Raw genomic sequence first — 9,217 nt, 5'->3', positions numbered from 1 at the left:
AAGCCTGACATTTGCATTTTTAAAAGTCCTCCAGTATTTCTTTAAGGTGGAGAGTCCCAGAGCTAGAAAGACAGAGATTGAAAGTTATTTCCTGCCTGTCACTGAACTCCTGAACTCACACACTAGTTTGTGTAACTGTCAATCCCAGGAGACCTCCAGCTCATGACCTGCATAATTGCAAAGGGCTTTGATGACATGAGTCAATTTCAAATGCCTGTACCTGAAATGTATTGGCCTAATCTCCCTTAACAAATTGTGTAGATTCCCTCTCATATCACAGCTAACGTTTTTACTATTTTATTCCCTTTTCTTAAAAAGGGGGATGAAACAAAATCTCCCACCTAAGCTACAATGTGTTTCCTGGAGAAACACACAAAACTAAACATATTCTTCCCCAAAGCATGAGCCTCAGTGTATTCCTAGCCCTTTGTGTGATACACTCTGCCACAGTCTACCCACTTGTGGCATATCCCCTGTTAGACATGCAACCTAGAAGTTGCCTCACTACTCTTACACCCTCAAAGGATTAAGTCTCTTGGCCTTGGTAATGACAGTATGTCAGAAGAAATTATTTGGAAAACCTCAGGGTTTCCAAGAGAGAATGTAGGATGAGAAACACCAGTCTAGATGACATCTTGCTCATTTCTGGGTAGCAGGGAGAAGGTGGATATGACCAACTTCATTTTACAGAGGAAGAAAGTGGGGCTTTCTTCCTCTTACATGTCTCACTTAATTCAGGCAGTGAGAACCTCATTTAAAATCCTGCCAAAAGCCCAGGGGACTCACTCCCCTGGGATGTTCTACTTCCCTTCTGAACAAGTGTCTGCATCTCAGAGGCAAGGAGTAGGAGTTAGTGTGGGGCTGGACCTGTCTTAAAGTGAACTAATTTTAAAACTCTACCGATTGGCTGGGCACAGAGGTCACGCCTGTAATCCCAGCACCTCGGGAGGCCGAGATGAATGGATCACTTGAACGCAGGAGTTAGAGACCAGCTTGGGCAACATGGTAAAATCCCATCTTTACTAAAAATACAAAAGTTAGCTGGACATGATGCCTTGCACCTATAGTCCCAGCTACTTTGAGGCTGAGGTGGGAGTGTTAGTGGAAAGGTGTCCTGATCCAGACTCCAAGAGAGGATTCTTGGATATCAGGCAAGAAAGAATTCAGGCAAATCCACAGAATAAAGTGAAAGCAAATTTATTAAGAAAGTAAAGGAATAAAAGAATGGCTATTCCATAGGGAGAGCGGTAGCATGAGCTGCTGGATGGCCATTTTTATGGTTATTTCTTTCTTTCTTTTTTTTTTTTCTTTCTTTCTTTCTTTCTTTCTTTCTTTCTTTCTTTCTTTCTTTCTTTCTTTCTTTCTTTCTTTCTTTCTATCTTTATTTTTACTATACTTTAAGTTCTAGGGTACATGTGCATAACGTGCAGGTTTGTTACATATGTATATTTGTGCCATGTTGGTGTGCTGCACCCATCAACTCGTCAGCACCCATCAATTCATCATTTATATCATGTATAACTCCCCAATGCAATCCCTCCCCCCTCCCCCCCTCCCCATGATAGGCCCCAGTGTGTGATGTTCCCCTTCCCGAGTCCAAGTGATCTCATTGTTCAGTTCCCACCTATGAGTGAGAACATGCGGTGTTTGGTTTTCTGTTCTTGTGATAGTTTGCTAAGAATGATGGTTTCCAGCTGCATCCATGTCCCTACAAAGGACGCAAACTCATCCTTTTTTATGGCTGCATAGTATTCCATGGTGTATATGTGCCACATTTTCTTAATCCAGTCTGTCACAGATGGACATTTGGGTTGATTCCAAGTCTTTGCTATTGTGAATAGTGCTGCAATAAACATACATGTGCATGTGTCTTTGTAGTAGAATAATTTATAATCCTTTGGGTATATACCCAGTAGTGGGATGGCTGGGTCATATGGTACATCTAGTTCTAGATCCTTGAGGAATCACCATACTGTTTTCCATAATGGTTGAACTAGTTTACAATCCCACCAATAGTGTAAAAGTGTTCCTATTTCTCCACATCCTCTCCAACACCTGTTGTTTCTTGATTTTTTAATGATTGCCATTCTAACTGGTGTGAGATGGTATCTCATTGTGGTTTTGATTTGCATTTCTCTGATGGCCAGTGATGATGAACATTTTTTCATGTGTCTGTTGGCTGTATGAATGTCTTCTTTTGAGAAATGTCTGTTCATATCCTTTGCCCACTTTTTGATGGGGTTGTTTGTTTTTTTCTTGTATATTTGTTTGAGTTCTTTGTAGATTCTGGATATTAGCCCTTTGTCAGATGAGTAGATTGCAAAAATTTTCTCCCGTTCTGTAGGTTGCCTGTTCACTCTGATGGTAGTTTCTTTTGCTGTGCAGAAGCTCTTTAGTTTAATTAGATCCCATTTGTCAATTTTGGCTTTTGCTGCCGTTGCTTTTGGTGTTTTAGACATGAAGTCCTTGCACATGCCTATGTCCTGAATGGTACTACCTAGATTTTCTTCTAGGGTTTTTATGGTATTAGGTCTAACATTTAAGTCTCTAATCCATCTTGAATTAATCTTCGTATAAGGAGTAAGGAAAGGATCCAGTTTCAGCTTTCTACTTACGGCTAGCCAATTTTCCCAGAACCATTTATTAAATAGGGAATCCTTTCCCCATTTCTTGTTTCTCTCAGGTTTGTCAAAGATCAGATGGCTGTAGATGTGTGGTATTATTTCTGAGGACTCTGTTCTGTTCCATTGGTCTATATCTCTGTTTTGGTACCAGTACCATGCTGTTTTGGTTACTGTAGCCTTGAAATATAGTTTGAAGTCAGGTAGCGTGACGCCTCCAGCTTTGTCCTTTTGACTTAGGATTGTCTTGGCAATGCGGGCTCTTTTTTGGTTCCATATGAACTTTAAAGCAGTTTTTTCCAATTCTGTGAAGTAACTCATTGGTAGCTTAATGGGGCTGGCATTGAATCTATAAATAACCTTGGGGAGTATGGCCATTTTCACGATATTGATTCTTCCTATCCATGAGCATGGTATGTTCTTCCATTTGTTTGTGTCCTCTTTGATTTCACTGAGCAGTGGTTTGTAGTTCTCCTTGAAGAGGTCCTTGACATCCCTTGTAAGTTGGATTCCTAGGTATTTTATTCTCTTTGAAGCAATTGTGAATGGAAGTTCATTCCTGATTTGGCTCTCTGCTTGTCTGTTACTGGTGTATAAGAATGTTTGTGATTTTTGCACATTAATTTTGTATCCTGAGACTTTGCTGAAGTTGCTTATCAGCTTAAGGAGATTTTGGGCTGAGATGATGGGGTTTTCTAAATAAACAATCATGTCATCTGCAAACAGGGACAATTTGACTTCTTCTTTTCCTAACAGAATACCCTTGATTTCTTTCTCTTGCCTGATTGCCCTAGCCAGAACTTCCAACACTATGTTGAATAGGAGTGGTGAGAGAGGGCATCCCTGTCTTGTGCCAGTTTTCAAAGGGAATTTTTCCAGTTTTTGCCCATTCAGTATGATATTAGCTGTGGGTTTGTCATAAATAGCTCTTATTATTTTGAGGTACATTCCATCAATACCGAATTTATTGAGGGTTTTTAGCATGAAGGGCTGTTGAATTTTGTCAAAAGCCTTTTCTGCGTCTATTGAGATAATCATGTGGTTCTTGACTTTGGTTCTGTTTATATGCTGGATTATGTTTATTGATTTGCAAATGTTGAACCAGCCTTGCATCCCAGGGATGAAGCCCACTTGATCATGGTGGATAAGCTTTTTGATGTGCTGCTGAATCTGGTTTGCCAGTATTTTATTGAGGATTTTTGCATCGATGTTCATCAGGGATATTGGTCTAAAATTCTCTTTTTTTGTTGTGTCTCTGCCAGGCTTTGGTATCAGGATGATGTTGGCCTCATAAAATGAGTTCGGGAGGATTCCCTCTTTTTCTATTGATTGGAATAGTTTCAGAAGGAATGGTAGCAGCTCCTCCTTCTACCTCTGGTAGAATTCAGCTGTGAATCCATCTGGTCCTGGACTTTTTTTGGTGGGTAGGCTATTAATTGTTGCCTCAATTTCAGAGCCTGCTATTGGTTTTTCAGGGATTCAAATTCTTCCTGGTTTAGTCCTGGGAGAGTGTAAGTGTCCAGGAAATTATCCATTTCTTGTAGATTTTCTAGTTGATTTGCGTAGAGGTGTTTATAGTATTCTCTGATGGTAGTTTGTATTTCTGTGGGGTCGGTGGTGATAACCCCTTTATCATTTTTTATTGCATCTATTTGATTCCTCTCTCTTTTCTTCTTTATTAGTTTTGCTAGCGGTCTGTCAATTTTGTTGATCTTTTCAAAAAACCAACTCCTGGATTCATTGATTTTTTGGAGGGTTTTTTGTGTCTCTATCTCCTTCAGTTCTGCTCTGATCTTAGTTATTTCTTGCCTTCTGCTAGCTTTTGAATGTGTTTGCTCTTGCCTCTCTAGTTCTTTTAATTGTGATGTTAGAGTGTCAATTTTAGATCTTTCCTGCTTTCTCTTGTGGGCATTTAGTGCTATAAATTTCCCTCTACACACTGCTTTAAATGTGTCCCAGAGATTCTGGTATGTTGTATCTTTGTTCTCATTGGTTTCAAAGAACATCTTTATTTCTATTTCTGCCTTCATTTCATTATGTACCCAGTAGTCATTCAGGAGCAGATTGTTCAGTTTCCATGTAGTTGAGCGGTTTTGATTGAGTTTCTGAGTCCTGAGTTCTAGTTTGATTGCACTGTGGTCTGAAAGACAGTTTGTTATAATTTCTGTTCTTGTACATTTGCTGAGGAGTGCTTTACTTCCAATTATGTGGTCAATTTTGGAATAAGTGCGATGTGGTGCTGAGAAGAATGTATATTCTGTTGATTTGGGGTGGAGAGTTCTATAGATGTCTATTAGGTCCGCTTGGTGCAGAGATGAGTTCAATTCCTGGATATCCTTGTTAACTTTCTGTCTCGTTGATCTGTCTAATGTTGACAGTGGAGTGTTGAAGTCTCCCATTATTATTGTGTGGGAGTCTAAGTCTCTTTGTAAGTCTCTAAGGACTTGCTTTATGAATCTGGGTGCTCCTGTATTGGGTGCATATATATTTAGGATAGTTAGCTCTTCCTGTTGAATTGATCCCTTTACCATTATGTAATGGCCTTCTTTGTCTCTTTTGATCTTTGATGGTTTAAAGTCTGTTTTATCAGAGACTAGGATTGCAACCCCTGCTTTTTTTTTCTCCATTTGCTTGGTAGATCTTCCTCCATCCCTTTATTTTGAGCCTATGTATGTCTCTGCATGTGAGATGGGTCTCCTGAATACAGCAGACTGATGGGTCTTGACTCTTTATCCAGTTTGCCAGTCTGTGTCTTTTAATTGGAGCATTTAGTCCATTAACATTTAAGGTTAATATTGTTATGTGTGAACTTGATCCTGCCATTATGATATTAACTGGTTATTTTGCTCGTTAGTTGATGCAGTTTCTTCCTAGCCTCGATGGTCTTTACATTTTGGCATGTTTTTGCAATGGCTGGTACCGGTTGTTCCTTTCCATGTTTAGGGCTTCCTTCAGGGTCTCTTGTAAGGCAGGCCTGGTGGTGACAAAATCTCTAAGCATTTGCTTATCTGTAAAGGATTTTATTTCTCCTTCACCGATGAAACTTAGTTTGGCTGGATATGAAATTCTGGGTTTAAAATTCTTTTCTTTAAGAACTTTCAATATTGGCCCCCACTCTCTTCTGGCTTGTAGAGTTTCTGCCGAGAGATCTGCTGTTAGTCTGATGGGCTTCCCTTTGTGGGTAACCCGACCTTTCTCTCTGGCTGCCCTTAAGATTCTTTCCTTCATTACAACTTTGGTGAATCTGGCAATTATGTGTCTTGGAGTTGCTCTTCTGGAGGAGTATCTTTGTGGCGTTCTCTGTATTTCCTGAATTTGAATGTTGGCCTGCCCTATTAGGTTGGGGAAGTTCTCCTGGATGATATCCTGAAGAGTGTTTTCCAACTTGGTTCCATTTTCCCCCTCACTTTCAGGCACCCCAATCAGACGTAGATTTGGTCTTTTTACATAATCCCATACTTCTTGTAGGCTTTGTTCATTTCTTTTTCTTCTTTTTTCTTTTGGTTTCTCTTCTCACTTCATTTCATTCATTTGATCCTCAAGTGCTGATACTCTTTCTTCCAGTTGATTGAGTCGGTTACTGAAGCTTGTGCATTTGTCACGTATTTCTCGTGTCATGGTTTTCATCTCTGTCATTTCGTTTATGACCTTCTCTGCATTAATTAGTCTAGCTGTCAATTCTTCCACTCTTTTTTCAAGATTTTTAGTTTCTTTGCGCTGGGTATGTAATTCCTCCTTTAGCTCTGAGAAGTTTAATGTACTGAAGCCTTCTTCTCTCATCTCATCAAAGTCATTCTCTGACCAACTTCGATCCGTTGCTGGCGATGGGCTGCGCTCCTTTGCAGGGGGAGATGCGCTCTTATTTTTTGAATTTCCAGCTTTTCTGCCCTGCTTCTTCCCCATCTTTGTGGTTTCATCTGTCTCTGGTCTTTGATGATGGTGACGTACTGATGGGGTTTTGGTATATGTGTCCATCCTGTTTGATAGTTTTCCTGCTGACAGTCAGGACCCTCAGCTATAGGTCTGTTGGAGATTGCTTGAGGTCCACTCCAGACCCTGTTTGCCTGGGTATCAGCAGCAGAGGTTGCAGAAGATAGAATATTGCTGAACAGCAAGTGTACCTGTCTGATTCTTACTTTGGAACCTTCCTCTCAAGGGTGTACTCCACCCTGTGAGGTGTGGTGTGTCAGACTGCCCCTAGTGGGGGATGTCTCCCAGTGAGGCTACTCAGGGGTCAGTGACCCACTTGAGCAGGCAGTCTGTCTGTTCTCAGATCTCAACCTCCGTGTTGGGAGATCCACTGCTCTCTTCAAAGCTGTCAGACAGAGTTGTTCGCGTCTGCTCAGGCCTCTGCTGCTTCCCCTGTTGTTTTGTTAGCTGTGCCCTGCCCCCAGAGGTGGAGTCTACAGAGACAGGCAGGTTTCCTTGAGCTGCTGTGAGCTTCACCCAGTTGGAGCTTCCCAGGGCTTTGTTTACCTACTTAAGCCTCAGCAATGGCGGGCGCCCCTCCCCCAGCCTCGCTGCTGCCTTGTGGTTAGATCGCCACAGACTACTGTGTTAACAATGAGGGAGGCTCCGTGGGCGTGGGACCCTCCCGGCCAGGTGAGGGATATATTCTTCTGGTGTGCCCTTTGCTTAAAGTGTGGTATTGGGGTGGGAGTTATCCGATTTTCCAGGTGTTGTGTGTCTCAGTTCCCCTGGCTAGGAAAAGGGATTCCCTTCCCCCTTGCGCTTCCCAGGTGAGGCGATGCCTCGCCCTGCTTCAGCTCTCGCTGGTCAGGCTGCAGCAGCTGACCAGCACTGATTGTCCAGCACTCCCTAGTGAGATGACCCCAGTACCTCTGTTGAAAGTGCAGAAATCACCAGTCTTCTGTGTCGCTCGCGCTGGGAGTTGGAGACTAGAGCTGTTCCTATTCCGGTTATTTCTTGATTATATGCTAAACAAGGGGTAGATTATTCATGAGTTTTCTGGGAAAGGGGTGGGCACTTCCTGGAACTGATGGTTCTTCCCCTTTTAAGACCATATAGGGTAACTTCCAGAGGTTGCCATTGCATTTGTAAACTATCATGGTGCTGGTGGGAATGTCTTTTAGCATGCTAATGCATTATAATTAGCATATAATGAGAAGTCAGGATGACCAGAGGTCACTTTGGTTGCCATCTTGGCTTTGCAAGATTTGGCCGGCTTCTTTACTGCAAACTTTTTTATCAGCAAGGTCTTTGTGATCTGTATCTTTTGCTGACCTGCTGTCTCATCCTGTGACTAAGAATGCCTTATCCTCCTGGGAATGCAACCCAGTAGGTCTCAGCCTTATTTCACCTAGGCCCTATTCAAGATGGAGCCGCTCTGGTTGAAACGCCTCTGACAGGAAGATCACTTGATCCCAGGAAGTGGAGGTTGCAGTCAGCTGTTATTATGCCACTGCACTCCAGCTTGGGCAACAGAATGATACCCTGTCTTAAATAAACAAACAAATAGCTCTGCCAATCCAAGGCCTGATCTTTATCTCAGCTAGAGTGACAGCCAGGAAGGTGGTGCCATCTCTTCTTCTATTTGTTACTTCCAAGACTAAGAGGCTCCACCTCACCAAACTTTTCCTGAGTTGCTGACTCCTCCTGTGCCCTGGTCTGTCTTCATAGGAAAAGGTGTTTCTGGAAGATTGGCCCAATGCCTTTCCTTTAGTGACCTCTGGAAAGACTGAGAGGAAATCACTTCCTGAGGGCCTGTGGTCCTTCTTTACTTCTGTTTCTAAAATGAAAATAATATATGTTATAGAATCAATAGCATTATTAATAATAACAAGTAGTAGAGGGTAGTGGTTAAGATTAAAGCCTTTGGGGCCACATTGGGGTCACACACCTGGCTGTGTGACTTCAGGAAAGTTGTTTTCCTGAAGACCTCTTTGTGTCTCCATGTCGTCATCTATACAACAGAGATATGCTAGTACCCATCTCACAGGGCTTTTAAAAGAATTACATGCATTAATATATAAGAACGTGCTAAAACAGTGCCTGGCCAGTAGTGCCTTACTGGTTGTAAATGTCACAAAAACTAATCAATTAGCATAATCCCAGCACTCCTAATTTTTAAAAATGTCATTCTGCATATTTCCTCTAAGTTCTTCTCTGCATGTGTGCATACTTTTACCTAGGCGTGGTCATCATTTATGGTATCTGCTTGCTTTGAGAGAAGCAGAAAACAACTTGGTTGCTTGAGAACACATTTATAATCCATTTCGTTCTATTTATTCAGCTCAAATATTTTCCCATCATCTCACAATAAAAATATTCATATTTACAGATATTGTGGCCTTTCCATTTTGTAAAGGATTTGGAATTCTTAGTGGGGGTATTTTAACTATCAGTTTTAATCACATTTAGCTATATTTGTGCTCACACTTGGACTATGATAATGATTATGATTATGATTATGCAGAGTCAAAATATCTGGTCAAGCCAAGTGTAGTTCATTTTTTTCACAGGAAATCCAGCCAAGTTGTTAATGTTGCGTTTACTGACAGGTGTTTTGTGCCGTGTAGTCTTAGCATTGCAATTCCTCACTTTACATAGCCAGAGAATACATTTCATGTAAATGA

The sequence above is a fragment of the Rhinopithecus roxellana genome, chromosome 7, assembly GCF_007565055.1.
Source record: "Rhinopithecus roxellana isolate Shanxi Qingling chromosome 7, ASM756505v1, whole genome shotgun sequence".
In the NCBI taxonomy this organism is placed as follows: domain Eukaryota; kingdom Metazoa; phylum Chordata; class Mammalia; order Primates; family Cercopithecidae; genus Rhinopithecus; species Rhinopithecus roxellana.
Note: the sequence above shows the minus strand (reverse complement) of the source record.